The sequence below is a fragment of the Phoenix dactylifera genome, chromosome 12 (assembly GCF_009389715.1).
Source record: "Phoenix dactylifera cultivar Barhee BC4 chromosome 12, palm_55x_up_171113_PBpolish2nd_filt_p, whole genome shotgun sequence".
Classification (NCBI taxonomy): Eukaryota; Viridiplantae; Streptophyta; class Magnoliopsida; order Arecales; family Arecaceae; genus Phoenix; species Phoenix dactylifera.
Window position 1 is genome coordinate 12,705,384 of NC_052403.1, and position 17,278 is coordinate 12,722,661.

Consider the following 17,278-nt stretch of genomic DNA (forward strand, 5'->3'; position numbering starts at 1 on the left):
GAGTCGCTGGAATGCTCACCGGATCGAGGTAACTGTTCCTCACCTTCTTCCTCCTTGTTTTCCAGTTCGGTAGTTTCTGTCGCCATGGATTTGGGTCGGCGAGTTGCCAAATTTGTTTGGGACAGGGTATCCCCTGTTCTCTATTTTTTTCTTGGTTTTTGCCGATCATCGTCAGCCATCGTCGTCCTTGGTAGTCTCTTGGTCGCACGGCAAGCAATTAGCCGCCCACCTGTTCCTCATTCTTTCTTCTTTCATGTTTCCTTCCATTCGACTTATCTCAGTTGTCGTTTCCTTTCATTTGACTGACCTCAGTTGCCATTGACATCACTGGGGCGGCCGTCATTATTGGGACTGGGCCGCCTGGCGGCGGTCACCCTTTAGTATGAGAAGAGGAAAGGGATAGACAGACTCTCCCTTATTTTGGAAAAGAAGAGAGAGCTCTCTCTCTTCTTTCTCTCTCCTCTCTCTTCTTCTCTCTCTCCTCTCTTCTCTCTCTTTCTCTCTCATCTCTCTCTCTTGATTTTTTTTCTTTGTTTCTCTCTCTTTGCATAATTCTATGGATCTAGCAGGAGGGTCCCAAATGTTTCTATTGTGGATCCGGGTCGATCCAAGTAGAGGGTCCTGGACTAGTGTCGCTGCGACTAGCCGTCGCGCTAGTTTTACTTCGACCATTGCCGAGCATCGCTGGACTCTATCATCATAAGTCTTTACTATACCATGGTCTGATTCTTCTTTCATAAGTTGATTGGTTGGATTGGCCAGAGTAGATTGACCTGGTCATGATGGGCAGAGTGATTTTGGTATGTTCGGTCCTCAGCTCAATTCTGATATATCTACTCTCCAAAACCATCATGCCGCTTGCACCACTGCGGACAATGGAGCGACTCTTTAGGACTTTTATCTAGAGCCATTGGGGAGAAGGGAGAGGTGTGCATCTACTTGTCTGGGAGGTGATCTGTCTGCCGATGGGTGGTGGTGGCCTTAGGATCCATTCCTTGTTGGAGCAGCTGGAGGACTTGCAATCAGACATGCAGCCAAGTTCCTTCTCGAGATCGACAGCTTGTGGGGATCCTTGATGAGGGCCAAGTATGGGGAATTGACTGGAGCACATGCCTTCCACACCGGTTGTCGTAGCTCTTTCATCTGAAGAGAGATCTGCACTGGAGGCCCGGGGATCCTAAAGTCGATCATGTGGGAGGTTGGAGATGGACGAGCGATTGATATCCTTAAGGAAAACTAGTTGACGTTGCGGCCGCTGAGTGGGTGGCCCACATTTCTTGACCCAGAGTGGCGGGTTGGGCATAGGGTTGTTGACCTTATCATCCTAGGTGAGCGGAGGTGGGACGTGGATCTTATTCGCGACACTTTCTGGAAAGCATTGGCCGAGAGGGTTTTGGCTCTATCGATCCCCACCGAGGAGAGGGCAAATAGGAGAGTCTGGAGAAGTTCTAGGAGACCAAGGCTGGGCGCTCGAGAGCTCCAAGGCCTGGTGGCGAGGGCCCCGATGTGGCAGATAAAGGGGGCCTGGATCTTGAGGCTGCGCATCCATCCTTGAGCTGCTATGTTCTTATAGAAGGTGGCTTGAGGATGCTTACCTACTAGGGGTGTCCTAACGAGTAGAGGGGTGAGGGTCTCCAATGCATGTGGACCTGTCCAGTGACGAAGGAGACCATCTGCCATGCCCTCTTTGGCTGTCCGTGGGTGGCTCAGATTTCGTGGTACGCAGGGAACTTCCTCAACGTCTGGTGGGGTAAATTCTCATTGAAGTGTTTTCTCACTTGCCTAAGGACGTCTACGAGGAGGTCAGACATGGTGGATTGGGAGGGGGGGTCGATCTACCATACTTGTCTAGATAGGAACGCCCAGATCTTCGAGGACAAGTGGTTACATCCAAGGGTGGCGGCGGCTAGAGCCTTGCTTCATGCATTGGAGGTCATCAGTAGTGCACCATCATGGTCCGCTGAGATGGCTAGGGACATCGGGGTCTCTCATCCAGCTGAGACAGCGACCAGATTTATATTTATTTCTTGGGAGCTCCCATCCCCTAGTTTTCTTAAGGTGAATTTTGATGGCAGTATTGTGGAGCAGGGTGAGAGGAGAGTTGTTGGCTTTGTTATCAAAAACCACCACTCAAGATTTGCAACAACTGGTGGGCGACGGATCCACGGCACCTCGACCATTGGAGCAGAGCTGCGGGCAGCATGGGAGGGTGTCGTCTATGCGAGGCGTACTCTAAGTGCGGAGTATATTTACTTGGAGGGTGACTCGACCTCTTTGATCAAAGGGATCAGTGCCCGTCATATCGTGACAGACGGGCTGTCTCTGATCCATGACATACGGAGGATGACCAAGGACTGTAGTGCTTTCAGAGCCGCACATGTTTACCGGGAGGCAAACACAACCGCTGACTGCGTAGCCTCCTACGCGGAGCATCATTCTGAAGGCTTTGAACCAGGTGGACGTTTCCTACCTGTATAGCATGCTTTTTTTTTTTTTTTTCAAACTTTGTTGGCTGTACTCTAATCATCACCTCAGCTTTCATCAGTTTTTGGCAAGAGGTTTTTGCTATACTCCGTATATTTGTCTGCACCTGTCCTGGATATAAGGTTTATTGCAAAGGTCCGCAAGTTTGACATTATGCTGTGATATTGATATCTTTTCATGCAGGGGCTACGAACTCTTGTGAATGACTCATGATGCATACTCTTTGTTGTCAGGTTATGAACTTTAGTTATCTTAGTTGCTATAGCTTAGTAAGGCGGTTCTCCTGTTAGTTGTTTTGTATAACATGGGCGTGGCTAAGACCTGATTGTAATACTTCATTAGCAACCGTTTCCAGACACTTTGCAGGCTAGGATGGAATGTATTAAACTTTGACCCTAGTTTTCTTGCATAAGTATGAATTGATATATTCTAAGTACCAGTAATATCATATCAAGTTTATCTTTCAAGTTTCTTTAATCTCATATTATCATCTCAAATATATTCTTATTTCAGTAACTACTAAAATCAAGTCCCAAAATGATGCTTAATCTTTCATTAACTGTATTTTTGTGATGTTTAAACTAGCATCTGAGATCTTAGGATGCCTTGGACCTTTTTTTTTTTTTTTATGCGGCGGCGGTGAGCTGTACACTCGGCCTCTGCAAAGTGGGTCCCACGCAGTACAGGATCCAACTCAGACCACCCCAAGATCCCGAAAAAATTGGCGGATGGCGACTGGTGAAAGCGACGGCCGCGACGGGACGCTTCAGATAGCGAACTCCCTATGAGACGTCGTGCTGACACGTCACCTTATCAAAAATTTAAAATATCTCTATAATAATACTAATTAGAATTTTCTATTACAAGATCTAAAATATAGTCAGGGTACATAGAAGAAGGGATTCTAACACTTTTGAGCATAAGAAAAAAAACGTAGAGACAGCACATAAGGTGAGACCTATTTACGTTACAAGTGAAAAAATCAGATTTAGTAAGAAAAAGAATATCTAATTAATATAATCTAGACTCTAAAATTTAGTAAGAATTTTCAATAGAGAAGAGAGGGAGATATTTTTTGAGTGAAGAAATCAATGTGAGATATAATCGTTAAAATAATTAAGTATGAGTCATTGTGTGATTCAAGTATTTTTAGAATTTAGGCTCCTATTAAGTTATCCCAAATCAAAGATTTTTAGCAGCATATATATTCTACACATGGGTTGCAACGGGTTATTTCTAAATTGTGTGATTTCACTTAAGCAACTAATGTTTTGAATAACAACTATTATAATAGTGTTATAATAGAAAATAAAGGATAATAATAAAAATAATACCGTTATTTTGGAAACAAATAAAAAATATTATTTTATTTTATGCTGTACAATCTTTTAGGGAACTTAAACAAAAATTTGGCTTTTCAAACGGGACATCATTTTACTTAAAAAAGTACAGATAAAAGTAATGGCCATCTTTTTATTATCATAATAGATTGTCACGATACCAAACAATGTATTACAGCAATCACCATCTTTTCTCATATTATTATATGTATAGTGTACCTTAAAGCGTTTGAAACTATTACAACAGTGTTGTCATAATATTATAACCTTTCTAAAAACCTCAATCCGAACCATCATGCCTATTGTATTCTCATGGGCAAGGACCCTAAAATATGCAACTTGGCAGTCAGTACCATGGCACCAGGCTTCATCTATAGTATTTTAATTAGAATGCCCATTCGTCCCCTATTGGTCCAAGCTCTTCGCTGCCACCACAGACCTCAAAAAAAAATTCCAATTTTTTTTCTCTAATTTATCAGATTGAATCATGGAGTGGGGCAAATCAGGGAATCCAAGGCAATTAGTAATTGTGAGGGCCAGCGACCCCACCGTGGGCTGGTGGGCCAATCCCAATGTGGCCAGCCCATCTAGAGACTCCAGTGGAGTCTTCGAAAAGAAGATGGTTGTGAGCGCTTGTAGAGGCGGTTATAACTGCCTAGCATCCACGATCACAGCCACTCCTCCACCCTTTTCCGAATAGAGTTATAAATACCCACAGATCCCTCATGGAGGGGCTCCATCACTTCCCTCATCGGAGGAGGCATCCCGAGCTCAACATCGTCGCCCACAGCTCATTTCCAGAGCTAGGTGAGTCTTTTGATCACTCCATCCCTTCCATTTCATATTCCGATCTATCTGGATAAGTGATCAAAACAATAAAAAATAAAGAAATTAATGAGAATAAAAAAGGAAGGAAGAAGAGGAAGAGGAGGAGGAGGAAAGGAAGGGGAAGAGCTTACTTGAGGTCCTTGGTCGTGGATCCGGCATGGTGTGCTCGGTCACAGCCATGGCCGCAGTCGTCGATAGCCAGTGGTCTTTCCCCATTCCTTTGGTCACGGCAAGCTTGGTTGCAGCCATGGCCGCATCGATGGCCACGACCGTGAGTTATTCTTCCTTCCACAATGGAAACGCGAAGGCTCCGCCAGCTCTTGGCCGGAGGCCCCTTCCTCTCGAGAGGGTGGTTCTGACCCCCATGCCCATTGAAGAGGGAGGTGGGGATGAGGAGAAGAAGTGAGGCTGGCCGCTACAAGCTGGGCCTAAATACAAATGGGACCAGTAATTGAATCAAGTCAAGGGCTTGTTCCAGAATTTAACTAAGTTTAGACCTGAACACAAATGAGCCCAGTAACTGAATCAGGCCCAAAATTTAATTAAACTTCGGGTCTGAATGTAATTGGGCCCAGATTTGAACCAGAAGGCAATTGGGTCTAAACTAGAAGTTGAAATTGGCTCAGACCTGAACCAGAGACTGAATTAGACCTGAATTAGAGGTTGAATCAGGTCTGAACCAGAAATTGAACCAGCCCTGAACTAGAAGGCAATTGGGTCTAAACCAGAAGTTGAAATTGGCTCAGACCGAAATCAGAAGTTGAACCAAATCTGAACTAGAAATTTAATCAAATCCAAACAAGAAATTAGATTAGACCTGAACCAGAAAATAATTGGGTCTAAACCAGAAATTGAAATTGGCTCAGACCTGAACCAGAAGTTGAACCAGACTTGAACCAAAAATTGAATCAAATTCGAATCAAAAATTAGATTAGATCTAAACCACAAATGAAATTGGGACATAGGCCTTAACCAGAAATTGAATTAGGCAATGAACCTGATAATGAAATTGAGTCCTATAGATTGGTTGTAAATGATTTTAATTAAGAAAAGGTTATAAATAAATAAAAATTGAATGTGCAAGTGACATGTAATTTAATGACATTGCTAAGTATTGGAGCATTGGTATTTAAGCATAAGATTTGGTGAGCGAATTAAGGTAAGTGACCCTGACATAATATCTTATGTTTTGTCAAATACATGAGACTATTTGATTATGAAATTATATATGACTATTTATAATTTCACAAAATTAGAATCAAGCATGTGTTAGCAAATATTGCATGATTTTAACCAGATGACATTCATCATGACTATGATGCTATGTACATAAATTATGATGATATAGAGGTTGCACGAAAATTAAAGTTTTCAGCATGATCATGAATTTTATACATTATGAGGCCATTATTCACTTTTCAATGTATCTATAAAATAAGATTTATGAAAAGCATGATATATTTTTAAGAACTCTCAGATTGCTATATAAGACCTCCGCCAGTAGGTAACAGTAACTCGGCATACGACCCATGCCAGTGGGTAATAATAACTTGGCATAAGACCTCCGCCAGTGGGTAATAGTAACTCGACATAAGATCCTGCCAACGGATAAAAGTAGTTGGTAAAGGCTTTGCCGTGGGAATAAGAGCGGTCATAGCTGCACTACTATCTGAGAGTATGGATTTCAAAGCATAAAATAATGGCAAAGTTTTTATGATGCATAACCATATTTAAGAAATTGCATGATTGGACATGCATTGTTTTATGATGGTTTGATTATATGTTGTATAAAATGCTTATTTTGTTATAACTGTTAATCTCTTAAAATAGTGCATTGGCATGCAAAACATTATGCTTGATCTGGTAAGATTGTGCATGATTACATACTGAACTTTTATAGCTCACACCAATCATTTATGTCCTTATAGATAAATAGGACTGCTAGGAGCAAGGAGCTTGACTCACTCCAAAGTTTGGGATACACTGAATATAATTGTACAAATTTCTAGAAGCTCTGTATTGCTTCTTATTGTTCAAACATTTTATGACATTCATAAATAATATAGTTCATTTGGATCTAAAATTTTATGTGGCTGCATGCTATTGTGTTCTATTTGGACTACATCTCTCAAACCATATGGAAGAAAAATCTAAAAAACATACAACAAGTAGACAACTCATAGATCTACTTTTCATCCTCATGTGGCCTGTGCAGAAAAAATCATTTGAAGGGAAAAACAGAGGCTACAAATGGAATAATTGCAACAAATAACTTTTCATAACCAGCTTTAATATTTGGACTATATCTCTCAAACCACATGGAGAAAAAATTTGAAAGAAAGTATAGCAAGTAGACAACTCATAGATGTACTTTTCATCCAAAATCATTAAGATATATTCTATATAATTGGACCAGCCAAGCCATTCCCACATAACATGGTTTAAGCACCCTACTTTTTGCAGGTGTTTGAGAGATAAACATGTCACCATAGAAGGCTAGATTTTGGGGATGCTAAATAGAACGAAAAACTTTGCTTGAGCCTATTCAAAATTTAGATATGCATTGTCCAGACCCAGCATATTATATCCTTACTAGCTATTAGCCATCTATAGGTCATATGGCCTCTTGATGACTTACATTGTAGAAAGATCAGTGCTAGACTACAAATGTTTCATTAGAGGATGAGCGATTAGGTGTGCGTTTATGAGATAGATGTTTTAGATAGTGAGCTTTATGTTTGAAAAATGAAAGAGGAGCAAAGGAAATGCTAAGATAAGAAAGTATCGAGTGATAATGTGTAAAAACTTTCTGAAGGTTGAACTTTTAAAGGTGCTAGCTGGTTGATCTGATAAAGTTACTAGATATCGATAAGTGTAAATTGGTTCAAATATTGTTCTCACCCGATTTGAAATCGACTTTTCTATCATCCTAATTTTTTTAAATAAAAAAAAGAAAAACTCTCCATTCCAGGATACATAAATATAACTATAATAATTTGAACCTATTAAGTGGACCAAACCAAAAATTTTGCCGTTAACACCCAAGGAGAGGGGGGCATGTTATGACCCCACTCCCATCATGCTGCAACACCTCCTACCTGAGGAGTTAATGGCAGCATGGCCACTGCTCAGCCGAGCATGAACTCAAAGAGGGAGGGGCTTGGCTCCTCATCTATTTCTCCTCCTCCCCATTTACTACAGCCACGACCATAAAACCTCTAACCCCTCCCAACGCTCGCCTTCTGTTTACTCACCACTGGGAACCATCGCAACTGTCACCATCTTCTTTTCCTCCCTCTCTCTTCTCTCGCTTTGTCCTCTCAAAAAAGATTGCTAGTCATTGACAGTCATCAAATCGGGCCACAGACCGCCATCATTCGGTTTTCCTCCTCACCTCTATTTCTCCTCTCCATGATCAAGTACATCTGCTGCCTCCTTTGGTAAGCCAACACCAAGCCCAACTCTTTCTCTCCCTTCTTCTCACTCTTTCTCTCTCTCTCAGTCCCTCTCTTCCTCCCCCTTTGAATTTCAATGAGGATGGCACAAGTATTGTCCTTTGTCTCTGCCTCTGCCTCCCCTGATCCACCCACATGGTGGCCATGGCTAGGTCATAGGCTGGTGGCCAAGGACCCCAACCACTCCCCTCCTCCCTCTCCTCTCTTTCCCCCTCTCTCTCCTCCCTCTCCTCCTTTTCTCTCTCTTTGTCTCACTCTCTTTTCTCTCCCTCTAACCCTTTCACTACAACCAACGGTGATGACCATGATGTAGGCGAGTACCGCACAGACTGTACCACCATGCCTTCCTCCCCTCTTCTTTCTCCACTCTCATGCTCTATCCCTCCCTCTCTCTGTTGCTCTAGGGATGGCATAGAGTCACCCCTATTTTTCTCTCCATTGTGGCAAGGGCCCTCCACCTCTCCATCTCTAGCTCTCTATCGCCCTCTCTCTCTTGCTATCTTACTCTTTCTCTCTCTCTGTTCATCTCTCTCCCCCCTCTCTCTATCTCGACACATGTCTCAACTTGTGTTGAGCCTTGACCCTCGCCCTTTTTTCTTATAAATCAGGGCACGTGGGACCAAGATTTGTGAAGGGTACCCATTTTGAGGAGAAAATCCTCTACCAAAAATTAAGCACTAATCCTGACAAAAAAGAATTTCTTCTTAAAGGATTGAGAGGATAGGAGGGGTCCCTAGGTGATAGGCTAGACTCGGTAATGTGAAACAAGATTTAAATTCTACCGTCTTGAGATAGAAGCTGTGGAGTGATTGATCATAACCCTATTTGATTTTGATGAGATCAAAGCATTTGAGTATATCTTATGCTTACTAATGAATTCAATCTAGTGTTTCAGTGAAAATCTTATAAATTTATGGTTAAGTGCGTCTAGACTTGGTTCAAGATATTTTGGATAAGTTAAGAAGTCAAGTTGAACCAAAGTCTGAGACTCGAGTCGACTCCGGGATATTACGAGTCGACTCCAAGCGCATCAGAAGCACTGGCACAGGCTCGAGTCGACTCCGGAACATTACGAGTCGACTCCGACTGAGAACAGACAGATGAACAGAAAGACTCAATTCAAAACCTGTCAACGAGTCGACTCCTGAAGAGCGCGAGTCGACTCCGAAGCTTGCCGAGTCGACTCTGGAGTAGTATGAGTCGACTCCAGGGAGTTACAGACAAAAAGTCAGAGAGCAATTTTCGACTCCGAGAGCCGAGTCGACTCCTGAGGAACGCGAGTCGACTCCGATGGTTGGCAGGTCGACTCCAAAGAAAGCTAGAGTCGACTCTCAGTGTTATACTAGGCAAAAGTCAGAGAGCAGTTTTCGGACACTGAGATCCGAGTCGACTCCCGCAATGCCCAAGTCGACTCCGAGACAGCGCGACCCCAAAAAGACAGAAGACCGAATTGTTGTCTCTGAGACGCGAGTCGACTTCAAGACAGCTCGAGTCGACTCCAAGGCAGCGCTACACCAAAAAGACAGAAGGCTGTGTTTCGAAAACTGAGAGCCGAGTCGACTCCGGAACAGCTCGAGTCGACTCCAAGACTGGACGAGCCAAAAGATAGAAGATCGGGAGTTCGGGCTCTGAGCGCCGAGTCGACTCCCAGTATTTTCGAGTCGACTCGAGTGGGCCAAGTTGAAGAATAGCTCTGTGGATTTCATGGGATGAGCCGACTCCAAAAATGCCAGGTCAGCTCCAGGTTTTGGCGAGTCGACTCCGGGTTAAGTCGAGTCGACTCCCAGTCGAGAAGCTCACTTTAATTCAAATCCGGAACAGTTGCCGAGCCGACTCCAGAAAAGCATGAGTCGACTCCCGCTACAGCCGAGTCGACTCCAGATCGCGCGAGTCGACTCCGACCCCAATGGACACATTGTCAGGATGTGCAGAGTGTGCAGAACGGCTAGTAAAGTGAGTCTAACGGCTAGTTTCCGTGGGGAATGACTTAAATAGCCACAGAGGACTGTAGCAAAGGAGAGAAGCAACATTCCACTCAAAGAAAATAAGAATCCTTCATCTGCAAACGATTTTTCAACGGAAAAGAAGGAAGAGCACCATTAACGCTATTCAACCGACTCTTCCCAGCATTAAAGAAGTCTCCTCCAGCCTTCAAGTCTTCCAGACATTCAAGAGGAGACAGAAAGTTCAAGAAGCCCTTCTCTACTCCAACTCAAACGTGTTTGAGGGCTCTAAACTTCTCTCTTAGTCATATCGCTGTATATCTGCTTTTTAGAAGCTCTATTTTTTTATTTGTCTTTGTTCTTTCCATTTGGTCTTTACTTGATTCAATCAGGGAATTGAATCAAGGGTGTATAGGTTTGTTGGTGAGCCTAGGTTGAAACCAACGGTGTAAGGGTTCGATTGTGATCCCGGGAAAACAATCGGGGTGGTTCTAGTCGGTGAGCCTGGAAAAACCGACCGAGTTCGTTGTGACCTCGTAAAACAACAAGTTTGGTTGTGAGCTTGTAAAATAACCGGCTGTAATCCGAGGGGTTATAGTGAATTTCCAAGTAAGACTTGGGGAGTGGACGTAGGAGCAAGGGTTAGCTCCGAACCAGTATAAAATCCTTGTGTTTGTGATTGTCTTGTTATTTGCACTTTCTTTTCATTCACTGCTCACAACATCTAATTAATTAACCTGCAAAAAGATTTAATTAGTTATCCACAAACGTTTTAATTGCAAAATTAGTGTAAAACCCAATTCACCCCCCCTCTTGGGTTGTCTATCTGGGCAACAAGTGGTATCAGAGCCTGAACTCTTTTTACCCAAAGAGCAAAAGATCAAAATGACAACCCCATTTGGATCTTCCCACATTGAGGGCCAGTCTACCCAAAGACTCCCATTCTTTAATGGATCCGACTACTCATATTGGAAGGCTAGGATGAGAATATTTATCCAAGCCCAAGACTATGAGATGTGGACCATTATATTAAATGGACCATACATCCCATCCATCTATATAGAGGGTGTCACTGTACCCAAACTTGAAAAAGATTGGGATGACAATGACTTTAGGAAGGCACAACTCAATGCCAAAGCAATGAATGTGCTTTACTGTGCATTAGATAGAAATGAATTCAATAGAGTCTCTACTTGCAATTCTGCAAAAGAGATTTGGGATAGACTTGAAGTGACCCATGAGGGCACGAATCAAGTCAAAGAATCCAAAATAAATATATTAGTTCATAAGTACGAGTTATTTAAGATGGATTCTAATGAAACAATCACTTGCATGTTCACTAGGTTTACTGACATTGTCAATGGCCTAAAAAGCCTTGGCAAAAATTATACTAACAGTGAACTTGTCAGGAAGATTCTTCGCTGTCTACCAAGGTCATGGGAAGCCAAGGTGACGGCAATCCAAGAAGCCAAAGACTTGAACAAGCTTCCACTTGAGGAACTTCTTGGATCCCTAATGACGCACGAGCTCACAATGGAACAACACAGCGAAGAAGAGTCTTCTCACAAGAAAAAGGTAATAGTATTAAAATCTGTTTCTACTAACAAAGACTTATCTTGCAGTAGTAGCAGTGAAGAAGAAGACAATGAGGGAGATGATGATGAGGCTCTCCTTGTAAGGAAATTCAGAAGATTCATCAACCGAAAGAAGTCCTCACATCAAAGAAGAGGCCCCTCAAGTTCCTATCACAAGGATAAAGGTAAGGAAAGGGAAAATGAGGGGATTGGATGTTATGAGTGTAAGAAGCCAGGGCACTTCAGAGCTGAGTGTCCTTTGCTGAAGAAGGGGAGCAAGTACAAGAAGAAGAAAGTCCTCGTCTCCATCCTATCGGACTCCGACACATCATCATCATCATCGGATGGAGAACAAGAAGAAAAGGCCAATCTGTGTTTTATGGCTAACGACAATGAGGTAACATCCGCAACACATTTAGATTTTACTTTCGATGAACTATATGATGCCTTCAATGAACTAATGGACGAGTACAAGACAATAAACCTTAAAAATAAAGAATTAAAACTAACTAACCAAACTCACCTCCGGAAGTATGATACATTAGTTAAAGAAAAAGATATTATTATCAAAGAAAATTCAGAACTTAAGACAAGCAATCAAATCTTAATTCAAAAGAATAATACCTTAACTAAAGATAACGAAAGGCTGAACAAAGAAATAGTAGAACTTAAAAACAACAAACATATCTTAAAAGAGAGTCTCACAAAAGAATTAAATAATATGAAAACAGAAAAATAAAAATTGACACTCGAACTTGAAAAGTACAAGCCTATTGTAGAAAAATTTACATATAGCTCAAAAAAATTAGAGATGATACTTAATAGTCAACGAGCTGTATTCAATAGAGCAGGTTTAGGGTATAAACCTAAAAATAAGCAAAAACTCCTTAGTAACTTCTTTGTTAAAGCAGGAAAAAGTAAAACTAAAAAAATAACCTATTTTTGTTGTGGAACATTAGGACATAAAGCAAATGTATGTGATTATAGGAAAGGTAAAACTAAAAGAAAAATTAAAAGAATTTGGGTTCCAAAAGGAACCAACATTACTAACCATGAAGGACCCAAGAAAACTTGGGTACCTAAATGTATTTGATTTGCTTGTGTAGGAGTGTCTTGTAGCCAAGGTCGACAAAAATTGTTGGTATTTGGATAGTGGCTGCTCAAGACACATGACGGGTGACAAGGATCAATTCTTCACCCTTGAAGCTAAGAAGGGAGGTGCTGTGACTTTTGGAGACAACAACCAAGGTCACATCATTGGTATAGGTAAAGTACAAATTACCCCTTCAACCTTTATTGATAATGTTCGATATGTTGATGGTCTTAAGCATAATCTACTAAGCATTAGTCAATTGTGTGATAGAGGTTATGATGTTATGTTCAAACCATCACTATACATCATAACAAACTCAAATGACAATAGTTTAGTTTTTAAAGGAATAAGACGTGGGAATGTGTATGTTGTAGACCTTGAGGATCTTGCCAAACATAACCCATGTTTAGTTGTTAATGAAACTAAGGATAATGATGCTAGTTGGTTATGGCACCGTAAGTTAGGTCATGCAAGCATGGACACAATATCAAAACTAGTTAAAAGAGATTCCGTGATAGGTTTGCCAAAACTAAAGTTTGAAAAGAATAAAATATGTGAAGCATGTCAATTTGGCCAACAATCAAGGAACTCCTTTAAATCTATAAATTGTGTCTCTACCTCTAGACCTCTAGAACTACTACACATGGACCTGTTCGGACCAACTAGAACCACAAGTCTAGGTGGAAATAAATATGGGCTAGTTATTGTAGATGATTATTCTAGATACACTTGGGTCATGTTCTTAGCTCATAAGGATCAAGCATTTTCAGTTTTCAAGAAATTTCATAAAGAAGTAACAAATGCTAGAGATACTTCAGTCATAGCTATTAGAAGTGACCATGGAACCGAATTTGAAAATCATTTATTTGATGAGTTTTGTAGTAAAAAGGGGATAACTCATAACTTTTCTGTACCTAGGACACCACAACAAAATGGAGTTGTGGAAAGAAAAAATAGAACTCTAGAGAAAATGGTTAGAACCATGTTATGTGAAAGTAACCTTCCTAAGTACTTTTGGGGAGAAGCCATCAATACCTCTTGTCATATATTAAATAGAGTTTTATTGAGACCCATTATAAAGAAAACACCTTATGAACTTTGGAAAAACAGAAAACCAAAGGTAAATTATTTTCATGTCTTTGGATGTAGGTGTTTTGTTCATAATAATGGGAAAGATAATCTAGAAAAATTTGACTCTAAATCTGATGAGGGTATATTCTTAGGGTACTCTACAACTAGTAAAGCCTATAGAGTCTTTAATAAAAGAACCCTAGTTATAGAAGAATCCATACATGTTGTTTTTGATGATTCTAGTGATACCTCTTCTAGTAAGAGAGTTAATCTTGATGATGATGCTGAAATTCTTGAAGAAAAGATAGATGAGATGACGTTACAAGATGATAATCAAAAATTAATTGGAGATGCATCATCAAGCGAAGAGGCTATTGTGGATCATGGGCTGACTAAGGCGTGGAGGTTTGCTCACGGGCATCCTAAGGAATTAATTTTAGATGATCCATCTCAACCTGTTAGGACTAGAGCATCTCTTAGGAACTTAAATAATCATCTAGCTTTTGTCTCACATTTTGAGCCCAAACACATAGAAGAAGCTGAAAAAGATGTAAATTGGATAAATGCAATGCAAGAAGAATTAAATCAATTTACTAGAAACAAGGTATGGAATCTAGTTGAAAGACCTTCTGAATATTTAATCATAGGTACCAAATGGATATATAAAAACAAACTTGATGAAAATGGAAATGTAATAAGGAATAAGGCTAGACTAGTAGCAAAGGGGTATAATCAAGAAGAAGGTATAGATTTTGATGAAATCTTTGCACCTGTAGCTAGACTCGAGGCAATTAGATTATTATTAGCATTTGCATGCTCTAAGGATTTCAAATTATTTCAAATGGATGTAAAAAGTGCATTTTTAAATGGGTATATTAATGAGGAGGTGTATGTAGAACAACCTCCTGGTTTTGAAAATCATCAATACCCTAATCATGTGTATAAACTGAACAAAGCACTTTATGGTTTGAAACAAGCACCTAGAGCATGGTATGAGAGGCTTAGCAAATTCTTACTAGAACATGAGTTCTCTAGGGGAAATGTAGATACAACATTGTTTTTAAAGAAGAAAAACAAAGATATGTTATTAGTGCAGATTTATGTTGATGATATTATTTTCGGTGCTACTAACAATCGCCTCTGTGAAGAATTTGCTGACTTAATGCAGAGTGAGTTTGAGATGAGCATGATGGGAGAGCTGAACTATTTTCTCGGGCTTCAAATCAAACAATCTGAAGAAGGCATCTTCATCAATCAAGCCAAATACATCAAGGAGATGCTTAAGAAGTTTGATATGGAAGGAAACAAGTCAATCAGCACACCCATGAGCTCATCATGCAAATTAGATCAAGATGAATCAGGTAAATCTGTAGATCAAAAGTTATATAGAGGTATGATAGGATCTTTATTGTATCTCACTGCAAGTAGACCTGATATCATGTTTAGTGTTTGCATGTGTGCTAGATATCAGTCTAATCCTAAGGAATCTCATCTAATTGCAGTCAAGAGAATCTTTAAATACCTAATAGGAACAAAAAATATAGGTCTATGGTATTCTAAAGAATCTAGTCTGAACTAAATAGGATATACAGATTCAGACTTTGCTGGATGTAAACTTGATAGAAAAAGCACCAGCGGATCATGTCAATTCCTAGGAGAAAACTTAATCTCATGGTTTAGCAAGAAACAAAACTCGGTTGCATTATCTACTGCCGAAGTTGAATATGTTGCAGCCGGAAGTTGTTGTGCTCAAATCATGTGGATCAAACAACAATTGGAAGATTATGGCATTAAACAAGATAAAATTCCCATTAATTGTGATAATACAAGCGCCATTAATCTAACTAAAAATCCAATTCAGCATTCAAGAACTAAACATATTGAGATAAGACATCACTTCATAAGAGATCATGTAATGAATGGTGATGTGACACTTCAATTTGTTTGCACTGATGATCAATTAGCTGATATCTTCACAAAATCCTTGAGTGAAGAGAGATTTAGTGTGCTTAGGAGAGGATTAGGAGTGATTGATCCATCCTAGTGATATTCTCTTCTAGCTCATTGATTTTGATGATTAGATTGTGCAAAATATAGAGTTTCTTATCTATGATCATCAAAGTAGATCATAACTTAGTGATTTTCCCTCATTCGGCACGAAAATAGCATGATTTTTAGGTACGTGCCAGAGTTCGAGACGACTTAAGTAAGTTTCAGAGTCGGCTCGTAAGGGGGAGTCGACTCGCACATATACGGGAGTCGACTCGAGATCAATGGCAGCATAAGGGAGTCGACTCACATATAGTCGGGAGTCGACTCGAGGTCAATAGGTGCATAAGGGGAGTCGACTCGCGCATATTTTGGAGTCGACTTGAGGTCGAGTCGACTCGAGACTTACAGGAGTCGACTCGCGGTCGGAATCCGAGTTATTAACCCTAATCCAAGCGTTTAATCAATACTTCTATTCACCGCCGCCACTGTTCACAAACCCTAGAGCCGACTCCGACAACATCTCCGACCGTCCTTAGGGCTTTTTCGTCGACCTTCTTCCGTCCCTTAGGTGTTTTCCTCATCCCTAGGTCAACCATGCCCCGTAAGTCAGTTGTCCCGAGCCAGAAGAGGCCCCAACCCGCGACCGGTGCTGAGCGACGTTCCAAAGCTCGGAACGATCCCGTGAGGCCACAACCTCCGGCTCGTTCCCCGCCGAGGGCGGTTCCCTCGCGACCGTGCGCCGGGAAGGCGGTCTCCACCGAGAGATACGTCGACTTTGACTATCTCTCCCGGGAGGGCTTCACCATAGGGGAGAGGTTGAGGGCCCAGGGTTTAGAGTTCTTTTGTTCTTTAGATCTCCCCACATACCTAGGTCTAGTTAGGGAGTTTTATGGAACTGTGCGTAGGGAAAATGGTGGGATAGAGGGAACCGTAGCCGGTGTCCCATTATTTATTTCCGAGGATTTTATAGCTCAAATCCTCCACCTTCCCCAAGTAGGGGTATCTCCTACACACCCCGAGGATAGGACTGAGGCCCTTACGGCCATTTTAGGGAGTCCACCCCAGTCCCCCTTAGATGAGGTGTCCGCTAGCTCACTTTCTGTTGAGATGCGGCTCCTCCTGAGCATCATTTCTAGGTCATTGTTCCCTAAGACCGGCCGATTTGATTTTGTGTCTGAGAGGGACCTAGCCCTCATGTACTACATTCTCCAGGACACCCCTATCAACTTTCCCAAGATGATCTATAGATACTTATGTGAGCCACTAGATAGACCTAGGCTCACCCTCCCTTATGGGATGATGTACACACTTATTTTTAGGGAGTCCGAGATTCCTATTCTTGAGGGGGAACCCTCTCGCGCATTGCGATGGACAGATCTCATGCGTGAGGGAACCCTACACAGGATGGGGTTTCGTAAGGTAGAGGGAACTTGGGTCAGGAAACCATCTTCCTCCACACCTACTACCAGACATTCCCCCAGTTCAGATCCTGATTCAG